This window comes from Saccopteryx leptura, chromosome 6, assembly GCF_036850995.1.
Source record: "Saccopteryx leptura isolate mSacLep1 chromosome 6, mSacLep1_pri_phased_curated, whole genome shotgun sequence".
NCBI lineage: Eukaryota > Metazoa > Chordata > Mammalia > Chiroptera > Emballonuridae > Saccopteryx > Saccopteryx leptura.
In genome coordinates, this window is record NC_089508.1 from 129,132,317 (window position 1) to 129,144,356 (window position 12,040).

Sequence of the window (12,040 nt, forward strand, 5' to 3'; positions counted from 1 at the left end):
TGGAGCTGATTTCAGCCCTCGCCACCGCCGCGCCTGGAACGCCGCCCCTCCTGCAGGCCCGGTCCTCCCGCAGGCAATTCTCACGCGCAGGCTGCGGCGCCGAGGGGCTATGCAGGAGTCACCGGGCGGGCAGGGCTGCTCTACGTTGCCTGCGTCCTTCCAGACCACAAATAAATGACAGGAAAGGGCGGAAGTCCAGGAAAGGTTAGGGACAGCTGACGGAGGATCTCCAGACCGCTGGGGAAACGCTCCTTCCAGGACCCTTCCAGTCTGTGACCCACCTCGTTTCTGCGGCATGGCAGCGGGCACTCGGGGTGCCCGCCCTCGGTGCAGGAAGGGATGCCTGGCACGCGGGCCCGTAAGGTGGCTCGAGGTCTGTTTCATCATAACCCTTTACGGGAATGACAGTTTCAGCGTCACAACCGGGCGCTCCTCCGGAGAACGTTGTTTGCAGGAAGTCCGGAGGTTACCGACAGCCGACTCACTTGCCAAGGGCGCGCCATAAGGGCGGTTACGGTTACTGCGCAGCAGAGGATCCTAAACCACCCTGAGCAGAGGGTACTGGGCAGCGGTCCCAATATCACCCTCGTGGAAAACTTCCCGCCCTGGCACAGGGCAGGGGCTGCCCGCCTCTTCTTCGGGGTCTGCTTGGTAGCACAGAAATTTGGCTCTTGTTATTCTTGTAGCCTTGTCCACTGTTAGATCACGTTTTCTTTTTAATCGGTGGCATTTTTGTCTTTACCCTGTGAAGATGTCTCTGAAACGCAAAGCTGATGCAAGGACCGTGACACAGTGAGGAAGAGAAGAACCAGCACCACGGAAAATAAAGTAGAAATAATAAAGAGATTGGAGAGAGGTGAAGCTCCTTCATCCAATCGCAGAGCATTTGGTTACAGTCGGTCAACAATCGCAACAATTTTAAAAGACAAAGGTAGGATAATGGAGCATGTGAAAGGTCATACACCGATGAAAGCTACCATTATCACCAAGCAAAGCAGTGGTTTAATTGTTGAGATGGAAAGGCTGTTGATGATTTGGATAGAGGACCAAAATCAGCGCAAGATGCCCATCAGTATTGTTTTGGTGCGAAAAAAGCTCGGAGCCTCTTCAGTGATTTTTTTTTTTTTTTTTTTTTTCCATTTTTCTGAAGCTGGAAACAGGGAGAGACAGTCAGACAGACTCCCGCATGCGCCCGACCGGGATCCACCGGCACGCCCACCAGGGGCGGTGCTCTGCCCCCCAGGGGGCGATGCTCTGCCCATCCTGGGCGTCGCCATATTGCGACCAGAGCCACTCTAGCGCCTGAGGCAGAGGCCACAGAGCCATGCCCAGCGCCCGGGCCATCTTTGCTCCAATGGAGCCTTGGCTGCGGGAGGGGAAGAGAGAGACAGAGAGGAAAGCGCAGCGGAGGGGTGGAGAAGCAAATGGGCGCTTCTCCTATGTGCCCTGGCCGGGAATCGAACCCGGGTCCTCCGCACGCTAGGCCGACGCTCTACCGCTGAGCCAACCGGCCAGGGCTCTCTTCAGTGATTTAAAAGCTGCCCGGCCCTGACCAGGCGATGGCGCAGTGGATGCAGGGGTCTCCAAACTTTTTACACAGGGGGCCAGTTCACTGTCCCTCAGACCATTGGAGGGCTGCCAAATACAGTGGTCCTCTCACTGACCACCAATGAAAGAGGTGCCCCTTCCAGAAGTGCAGTGGGGGCTGGATAAATGGCCTTAGGGGGCCGCATTGCGGCCCGCGGGCCGTAGTTTGGGGACGCCTGGCAGATAGAGCGTAGATCTGGGATGCGGAGGACCCAGATTTGAGACCCTGAGGTCGCCAGTTTGAGCACGGGTCATCTGGTTTGCTCACCAGCTTGGACCCAAGGTTGCCCCCTTGAGCAAGGGGTTACTCAGTCTGCTGAGAGTCCACGGTTCAACAAAAAACTGATGATTGCCTTACCTGTGGTGGCGCAGTGGGTAAAAGCGTCGACCTGGAACGCTGAGGTCACTGGTTCAAAACCCCAGGCTTGCCTGGTCAAGGCACATATGGGAGTTGATGCTTCCTGCTCCTCCTTCTGTTCTTTCTCTTTCCTCTCTCTGTCTCTTTCTCTCTCTGTGTCTCCTCTCTCTAAAAAAATGAATAAATAAAAAAATGTAAAAATAAATAAAATTTTAAAAAACTGATAATGATACTCATCTCTCTCCGTTCCTGTCTGTCCCTATCTATCCCTCTCTCTGACTCTGTCTCTGTAAATAAATAAATAAAGCTGCTCAGACAGCATGGGAAGGCCATTGATAATAAAAGCTACTCAGGCCCTGGTCGGTTGGCTCAGTGGTAGAGCGTCGGCCTGGCGTGCGGAAGTCCCGGTTCGCTTCCCAGCCAGGGCACACAGGAGAGGCGCCCATTTGCTTCTCCACCCCTCCCCCTCTCCTTCCTCTCCGTCTGTCTTCCCCTCCCGCAGCCGAGGCTCCATTGGAGCAAAAGATGGCCTGGGCGCTGGGGATTGCTCCTTGGCCTCTGCCCCAGGCGCTAGAGTGGCTCTGGTCGCGACAGAGCTACGCCCGGGATGGGCAGAGCATCGCCCCCTGGTGGGCATGCCAGGTGGATCCCGGTCGGGCGCATGTGGGAGTCTGTCTGACTGCCTCCCGGTTTCCAGCCTCAGAAAAATAAAAAAAAATTTAAAAAAAACTGCTCAGACAGCATGGGAAGGCCATTGCAAGAAAGAATTTGTTGCAAGTAGGGGTTGGTTCAATCTCTTTAAAGAGAGGGCAAATTTGCCTGACTTGTGGTGGCGCAGTAGATAAAGCGTCGACCTGGAAATGCTGAGGTCGCCAGTTCGAAACCCTGGGCTTGCCTGGTCAAGGCACATATGGGAGTTGATGCTTCCAGCTCCTCCCCCATTCTCTCTCTCTGTCTCTCCTCTCTGTCTCTCCCTCTCCTCTCTAAAAAATGAATAAATAAATTAAAAAAAAATTTTTTTAATAAATAAAGAGAGGGCAAATTTGCATAGTGTTAAAGTTCAAAGCGAAGCAGTGAGTACAGTGAGCAATTTCCTTGAGACATTGGAAAATATTATCAACAAGGGAGGTTATTTGCCAGACGAAATTTTCAATGTGGATGAAACTGACTTGGTTTGGGAAAAAATGCCCAAGAGGACCTACATTTTGAGAGGGAGAAAAAGTACACAGGAACATAAGGCGCTGAAAGACAGGCTGACTTTACTCCTTAGGAGTAACGCATCTGAGGATTACAATTCCAAGCCCTTGCTAGAAACTCCAGAACTGAGAAAAGAGCTGATGCTTTTCATCTCATTGAAGCAGGAATGGCAAAGTTAGAAGAGCAAGATCCTGATACAGAGAGGTTCACCAAAGTTTACCATACAGTTAACAAAGGCCTGAGATGTTATAAGGCCATTTATGATGAGAAAAAGAAAAACTCTGTACAAACCACCCTGGATGCCTCTTCAAGAGACTGACTCCAGCAGCAGAATCAAACTCTGACTCTAACACCAGTCCCATCGTCTCCAACAAATCCATCATCTTCTGTATCATCCAAGATTATTCAAGGTTGTATTTAAATGTTTATTTATATGCACAGAAAGGTAAAAATAAATACTATGTTAAGATAAACATCTAAGTTGCATTTAATAAGTAAATGTACCTGTTCCAACTTACATACAGATCCAATTTTTTTTTTTTAGGTGAGAGGAGGGGAGATAATGAGGCAGACTCCCACATGTGCCCCAACCAGGATCTACCCAGCACCCCCATCTGGGGCTGATGCTGGAGTACTGAGCTATTTTTAGCACTTGAGGCCAGTGCTAGAACCAGTTGAGCCACAGACTGTGGGAGGGAAGAGGGTAGAGAAGCAGATGGTTGAGTGTCCTGTGTGTTCTAACTAGGTATTGAACCCAGTACGTCTGCATACCTGGTCAGTGCTCTATCCATTGAGTCACCATCCAGGGCCCAGATTCAATTTAAGAACAAGACTATAGCCTGACCAGGCGGTGGCACAGTGGATAAAGCATCGGACTGGGATGCAGAAGACCCAGGTTCGAGACCCCGAGGTCACCAGCTTGCGCGGGCTCATCTGGTTTGAGCAAAAAGCCCACCAGCGTGAACCCAAGGTTGCTGGCTCCAGCAAGGGGTTACTCGGTCTGCTGAAAGCCCACGGTCAAGGCATATATGAGAGAGCAATCAATGAACAACTAAGGTGTCGCAACGAAAAACTAATGATTGATGCTTCTCATCTCTCTCCGTTCCTGTCTGTCTGTCCCTGTCTATCCCTCTCTCGGACTCACTCTCTGTCTCTGTAAAAAATAAAAAAATTAAAAAACTTAAAAAAAAAAAAAAAAAGAACAAGACTATAGAACCTATCTTGTTTGTAACCCAGGGACTGCCTGTACTTCACAGTTATATTTAGATGCCAGGTGGTGGGGTTACTTCCACACTAGAATGTGGGATGATCTCTGAGCTATATTATTATATTATGAACTGAAAAAAATAATACTCAAATAGTGTGTGTAATATACTGTCATTTGTGTAAATAAAAAAGTGAACCAATGTTTGTAAACTTATTTATGCCTAGAAAAGCTTTGCCAGGACACACAGGAAAGGGAACAGGGTTGTCTCTCAGGAGGGGAAGGGGGGATTGGGAACAGAAAGGATAGGGAGACTTCCCAATATGGTCTTCTGTACAATTTAAGGTTTTTGTGTGCTTTTTTTAAAACTTTATTGAAGTAAACATACATCAAAGATAAAAATGTAGGTATGCAGAATGGCAAAGTTTCATACACTCGACATACCCCTGTAACTAGCACACAGGTCAAGAAATAGAACATTCTCCTGCTAGCCACTCCCCCTCCCCCAACTAACTACTCTCAAGAGGAACTACTATCTTGGTTTCTTTTTTTTACAAGGACAAAGAAAGAGTCAGATAGAAGGATAGATAGGGACAGACAGACAGGAACGGAGAGAGATGAGAAGAATCAATCATCAGTTTTTCGTTGCGACACCTTAGTTGTTCATTGATTGCTTTCTCATATGTGCCTTGACCACGTGCCTTCAGCAGACCGAGTAACCCCTTGCTCAAACCAGCGACCTTGGGTCCAAGCTGGTGAGCTTTTTGCTCAAGCCAGATGAGCCTGCACTCAAGCTGGTGACCTCGGGGTCTCGAACCTGGGTCCTTCCACATCCCAGTCCAATGCTCTATTTACTGCACCACTGCCTGGTCAGGCCTATCTTGGTTTCTGACAACATTGCGTGGGCATGTGCACATGTATGCATATGTGTATGTGCATGTGTGTACCTTTTCCAAAAAATGTTAAAACAATACCTTAAGGCCTTGGCTGGCGACTCAGTGGATAGAGCATCAGCCTGGTGTGTAGATATCCTGGGTTCGATTCCTGGTCAGAGCACATAGAAGAAGCAACCATCTACTTCTCCCCCCACTCCCTGTTTTCTTCCTGCAGCCAATGGCTCAGTTGGTTTGATCATGGCCTCAGGTGCTGAAGATAGCTCCCTTAGAGCACATCAGCCTCAGGCACTAAAAATAGTTTGGTACTTGAGCATCAGCTAGATGGGGTTGCCAGGTGGATCAGGGCATGTGTCTCACTATCTCCACTCCTCTCACCTAAAAAAAAAGAAAGAAAGAAAGATAGTACCTTAAGTACAACTTACCCTTCAAGTGCACAGGTCCACTTACATGTGGAAATTAGTATGTGGTTTTTCTCTCTGTGCAGGCAAATGGCTAGAGGACTAAGCCGGAGAAATAAATGGCAGGACCTGAGCAGTACAGACCACTGAGGAGAGGTGGGGTCTCTCAACCCATGACTTAACAGTTTGGCTGGCCCAGTGATCCTCAGCACACCAAGAGCTAGTGATTTATCCGGTCACACAGCTAGTTAATTAGTGTAAAGCTAGAACTCCAAGCCAGGCACTCTAACTCCCACTAGAGGGATCAGGTGAGGCTTACTAAAGGAAGAATTTTGATGGTGAACCAGAGAGAACTCAGCAGTGTCTTAGCGGCACAGCTGTGTATGGGGTGTGTAGAGGTGTAAGGGAGTGGTTCTTGGAACTGTTGCCTCTCACAGTCCTCACAGGACAATGTTTCGGAGTTTCTTTGCAGCAATGTGGGTAACAAAACCCAAGTGCAAGAAAGCCAGCTAGATTTGCTTTGAGAGGCAGATCTTGGAATAATCAGAGTACAAAGTTCTTGTGTACTACAGCAGGCTCAAACCAAGGATATTGAGTATGATACTGTCATCCTGCTGAGTCACCATCTTAAAGATGCATAGTGGTCTGTAATAGCAGAAAGTGGAAATGAGAATGGGCTCTCAGTAGGAAAGTCGGTAAGTAAATTATAATACACACACACTGAGGTCAGTTCACATTTATTGTGCCCTGACCATGTGCCAGACACTGTTCTAAATGACCTTCATGCATCTGCTACCACCGTCATTATGAGATAGCTGAAATAATTATCATATATATATATATATATATATATATATATATATATATATGGTAGATCCATATGTACAAACTTCTTGCATTTTTTTCCTTCTTTTCCCAGTGAGAAGAGAATAGATAGTGAGACAGAGTCCTACATGCACCCCAACTGGAATCCACCTGGCGACCCCTGTCTGGGCTGATGCCTTGCCCATTTGAGGTCATGCTTACAGCCGAGCTATTTTTAGTGCCTGAGGGAGAGGCTCCACGGAGCCATCCCCAGTGCCTGAGGCTGATGTTTTCAAACCAATCTAGCCATGGCTGTGGGAGGAGAAGAGAGATAGAGGGGAAGCAGATGGTCGCTTCTCCTGTGTGCCCTGAGACTCAAACCGGGGACATCCACACTCTGGGCTGACACTCTCCTGCTGAGCCAACCAGTCAGGGCCCAGCCTTCTTGCATTTTGAATTTTTTTTTACTTATTGACTCGAGAGAAAGAAAGGGAGAGAAAATGAGAGGCATTGATTTGTTGTTTCAACAATCTGTGAATCTGTAGGCAGTGTTGAGAGCTCACCTTCCGCCATTCTAGTAGCCTATAGACACGGCCTGTAAGCAAACAAGAAAACAATCTTCACCCAAACACATTGGTTAGCAGCTTGGCCTCTTTACTCTGTATCTGTCTTTTGGAAAAAATGTCAGTAAGAACTCTTTTGGATTGTTCACAGCCAAAGCACCTCTGTAGCACCACAGGTCTCTTTCATAGGCCTTTCATAGGCCACAGATACTTTGGACCCATGTTTAGAGAGGAGCTTTGGATTTTAGCAGTTGTTTTGGGGAAAGGCAATAAAATCCCAACCTCAGCTTTGGAAGCAATGCTAGCAATTGCTATTCTTAGACAAGAACAGACATAAACAAGACAGGAGAATATGGTAAGATAGAGGACTCAGAGCTGAGATAACTGTCTTCATTGATTTAGTCACTGTAAAGCCAGGAGCCACGGCCAGGGCCATGCAGGTTCGCATTGGATTCGGACAGTTGGTAAAGAAACAATGGAGCCAAAAACTGATAGGCCATTTTCTTTCATTCTAGCTTGCACCCGGCGGGCAAGTAAAAAGTACACACTGGGCTCCAAAACCCACTCACATTCAGTGCTCACAAAGCCACTGACTTATCTGAGTTTCCTAGAATCAAAGGTTTCTAGCTCACCAGCCTTATTCTCCTCTGTTCCCCATCTCCTTCCTTCTCCAGCTCCAAACTGCACAACCTGGCCTCTCACTCAATACTCCGCCATCTTGGCTGCTTCTCCTGGCCACATGGCCTCTTTCTGCTCTCTGCTCTGCTCCCTCTGCTCTCTCATGCTAATCATCCCAGGAACCAAGAGAGCAAACTCTCATTCTGCCCCCATTTTATATTGTAGCTTCACAACCTCTAATCCAATATACAAAATAGGGAAGTCTCTAATACAAAGTCACTTCTCTGAGGCATGATTGGATTGTACCACCCCACATCAAAAAGGGTGGGAAAGGCTTAATCCCAAAACCAAGCCCCAGGCTACAAGGATTCTCAACACACATTAATATCACCTGGACGACGGCTTCCATCTTTAACAAAGTGAGCATAATACATTTTATCTGCCCAACAGTCACTCAGCACGAATTTATGGAGGGCCTGTCTACCAGTGCAAGGCTCCAGGTACCAAGGGTCCTGTGGCCAACAGGACAGAGGTGGTTCTGCCTTGCAGGAGCTAACAGTCTCAGAGAGGAGGCAGACACCAGGCTGATGAACAAGTGCACGATTACAATTTTGTTCAGGTTTCAGGTAAAAATAATCATAAGAGAATGATGTGAAAGTAACAGGGAACCTATTGTATATCCCCATGTATAAGACGATCCCATATATAAGATGCACCTTAATTTTGGAGCCTGAAATTTGAAAAAAAATCTATTACATAAAGTATTGAACTTGAGTTTTAGTCATCATAAAATTCATACAACTCCTCATCCACATGAAAAAGCGGGAAATGTAAGTAAAAAAGTCTACAATCACTGTATAAGACGCACCCAGTTTTTAGATCCCAAGTTTTTCAAAAAAGGGTGCGTCTTATACATGGAAAAATACAGTAAGTCAGTTTTAGAAAGTCTTGCCGAGAAAGTGACTTTTGAGCTGAGGCCTCAAGAATGAGTCATTTGTCTGGTGAAGAAAGTGGGAAGGAGGGGAGGATGAGCTTTCTAGACAGAGACCTGAAACCTGTGCTTTTACAGCAAAAAACAAAACACAACCCTCCTATTGTGTAAACAAATGTTTTTTAAGTTTGCTAGCTTGTATTGGGCAGTGCCTTGTGTGTGTGGTCTATGGAAGATTGCCCTGATATCCACCTGGCCTGTTTGGCTGGGGACTGCTAAGGCTAATGGTGGGGGCCTGTGAGTCTGTGTGAATCTGAAGTTGAGAAAGGGAAGCGGTTTCCCCTACCTATTTGCTTGTCTGGGGCTGTTATGAGACTTGAATAAACGGAGTGGCCTGCCATTTTGTGGCTCCATAGTTCCTTTACTATCTACACAAATCCACTGTGTTGGGCAGATAAAATATATTATGCTCACTTTGTTAAAGACGATGCTGTCCACGAGGAGGCCGTTGCCCAGGTGATATTAATGTGTGTCTTTGTGGGCAGTTAGAATCCTTGTTGCCTGGGGCTTGGTTTTGGGATTAAGCCTTTCCCACCCTTTTTGATGTGGAGTGGTACAATCCAATCATGCCTCCGAGAAGTGTCTGTATTAAAGACTTCCCTATTTTATATATTGGATTAAGAGTTTGGATTTCTACACTATAAAATGGGGACGAAGCGGGAACTTGCGCTCTTGGCTCCTGAGATTATCATTAGAGGAGAGAGCAGAGCAGAGAGCAGAAGGAGGCCACGTGGAGGAGGCCAGGCGAAGCAGCCAAGATGGCGGAGTGCTGAGTGAGATGCCAGTTTGTGTAGAGTTTGTATCTGGGATAAGGAAGGAGATGGGGAACAGAGGTGAATAAGGCTGGTGAGCTAGAAACCTTTGATTCTAGGAAACTCAGATAAGTCAGTAGCTTTGTGAGCACGGATTGAGTGAGTTCTAGAGCCCAGTGTGTGTTTTTACTTGCCCACCAGGTGCAAGCTAGGATTAAAGATGATGGCCCACCAGTTCTTGGTTCCATTGTTTCTTTACCGACTGTCCTAATCCAATGCAAACCTGCAAGGGCCAGGCGGCTGTGATGGTGGCCCTGGCTACTGGCTTTACAGTGAGCAAACCTAAAAACACTTGTTCCAAACTTGTTTGCCCAATAGAGATCTAGTTTGACCACACTGGTCTAACACCTGGTGTTAGTTTATTTGTTTTTGACCCTACTGGTCTAATACCTGGTGCTGGTTTTATATATATTTTTTAATTTTTAAAAAAAATTTTTTTTTACAGAGACAGAGTGAGTCAGAGAGAGGGATAGACAAGGACAGACAGACAGGAACGAAGAGAGATGAGAAGCATCAATCATTAGTTTTTCATTGCGTGTTGCAACACCTTAGTTGTTCATTGATTGCTTTCTCATATGTGCCCTGACCGCGGGCCTTCAGCAGACCGAGTAACCCCTTGCTGGAGCCAGCGACCTTGGGTTCAAGCTGGTGGGCTTTTTGCTTAAACCAGATGAGCCCGCGCTCAAGCTGGCGACCTCGGGGTCTCGAACCTGGGTCCTCTGCATCCCAATCTGACACTCTATCCACTGCGCCACCACCTGGTCAAGCTATATTTATTTTTTTAATATTTTATTTATTGACTTTATAGAGAGAGGAGAGAGATGGGTGGGGAGCAAGAAGTATTTCATTGTTGCTTCACTGTAGTTGTTGATTGCTGTCGTATGTGCCTTGACTGGGCAAGCCCAGGTTTTCGAACCAATGACCGCAGCATTCCAGGTCCACGCTCTATCCACTGCTGCACCACAGATCAGGTAAGAGTCTGTGCCTTTTTTGGTTTTTTTCAAGAGAGAGAGAAAGAGACAGGGACAGACTGACAGGAAGGGAGAGAGATGAGAAGCATCAGCTTATAGTTGTGGCACTGTAAAGTCAATAGCCATGGCCACCATCTCAGCTGCCTGGCCCATGCAGGTTCGCATTTGATTCGGACAGTCTGTAATGAAACAATGGAGCCAAGAACTGGTGGGCCATTAGCTTTAATCCTAGCTTGCACCCGGCGGGCAAGAAATACACACAGTGGGAAAACACTTCCCTTTCCATTCAGGGCTCCCAAAGCCACTGACTTATCCAAGTTTCCTAGAATCAAAGGTTCTACCTCACCAGCCTTATTCACCTCTGTTCTCCATCTCCTTCTCTCTGCACAAACTCTGCACTAACTGGTTTCTTCCTCAGCACTCTGCCATCTTGGCTGCTTCTCCTGGCCTCCTCCACATGGCCTTTCTCTGCTCTCTTACAGCATGGGCTCCTCCTAGAACGTAATCACTCTTCTCCCGGAACAACGTGATCTCTTTTCCTTTAAAAACCTTTTGGCCCCCTTGGCCTGGCCTGGCCTGGCCTGGTTCACAGCTCAGTACCCCCTGTCCTGGCTGCCTTGTGGGAATAAAACATACAAATTTAAAAAAAAAAAATTAATAAAAAAAAACACCAAACTTTTGGTGCAAAAGCCCTCCCCCAACACATAATAACATAATTACATCCATCCCAAGCAAGAAGTTCAACTAATATAATCACCTGGGTGACGGGCTTCCACATGGGCAGCACCATCTTTAACAAAGTGAGCATAATATATTTTATCTGCCCAACAGGCACTTTAGTTGTTCTTTGATTGTTCTCATATATGCCTTGACCAGGGGTAGAGAGGAGGAAGGGAAAACTCCAGCCGAACCAGTGACAACTTGCTCAAGTCAATGACCTTGGTTTTGTTTTCGTTTTTTTTTTAATAAGTATATGAATTCTTTTTTTTTTCTTTTTTTAAATTTTTATTTATTTTTTACAGAGACAGAGAGTGAGTCAGAGAGAGGGATAGACAGGGACAGACAGGAACAAAGAGAGATGAGAAGCATCAATCATTAGTTTTTCATTGCGCGTTGCAACACCTTAGTTGTTCACTGATTGCCCTCTCAAACGTGCCTTAACTGCGGGCCTTCAGCAGACTGAGTAACCCCTTGCTGAAGCCAAGGATCTTGGGTTCAAGCTGGTGGGATTTTGCTCAAACCAGATGAACCCACGCTCAAGCTGGCGAGCTCAGGGTCTCAAACCTGGGTCCTCTGCATCGCAGTCTGACGCTCCATCCACTGCGCCACCACTTGGTCAGGCAGTGACCTTGGTTTTATTGTACGGCAGTGGTCCCCAACCCCCGGGCCATGGACCGGTACCAGTTCGTGGGCCATTTGGTACTGGTCCGCAGAGAAAGAATAAATAACTTACATTATTTCCATTTTATTTATATTTAAGTCTGAACAATGTTTTATTTTTTAAAAATGACCAGATTCCCTCTGTTACATCCCTCTAAGACTCACTCTTGACGCTTGTCTCGGTCACGTGATACATTTATCCGTCCCACCCTAAAGGCTGGTCCGTGAAAATATTTTCTGACATTAAACCAGTCCGTGGCC

At 46.9% G+C, this 12,040-nt stretch overlaps 1 protein-coding gene across 1 annotated transcript in view; it reads right to left on the minus strand.

The window, feature by feature from the left end:
* The window catches only part of PTPN9 (protein tyrosine phosphatase non-receptor type 9), a 98,236-nt gene extending 97,481 nt beyond the window's left edge, over positions 1-755 (minus strand). Inside the window, exon 1 of the mRNA XM_066342923.1 lies at positions 282-755. The gene's annotated coding sequence lies outside the window, so the exon portion shown is untranslated. The remainder of the gene's footprint in view (positions 1-281) is intronic.
* Positions 756-12,040: the final 11,285 nt, after the last annotated feature.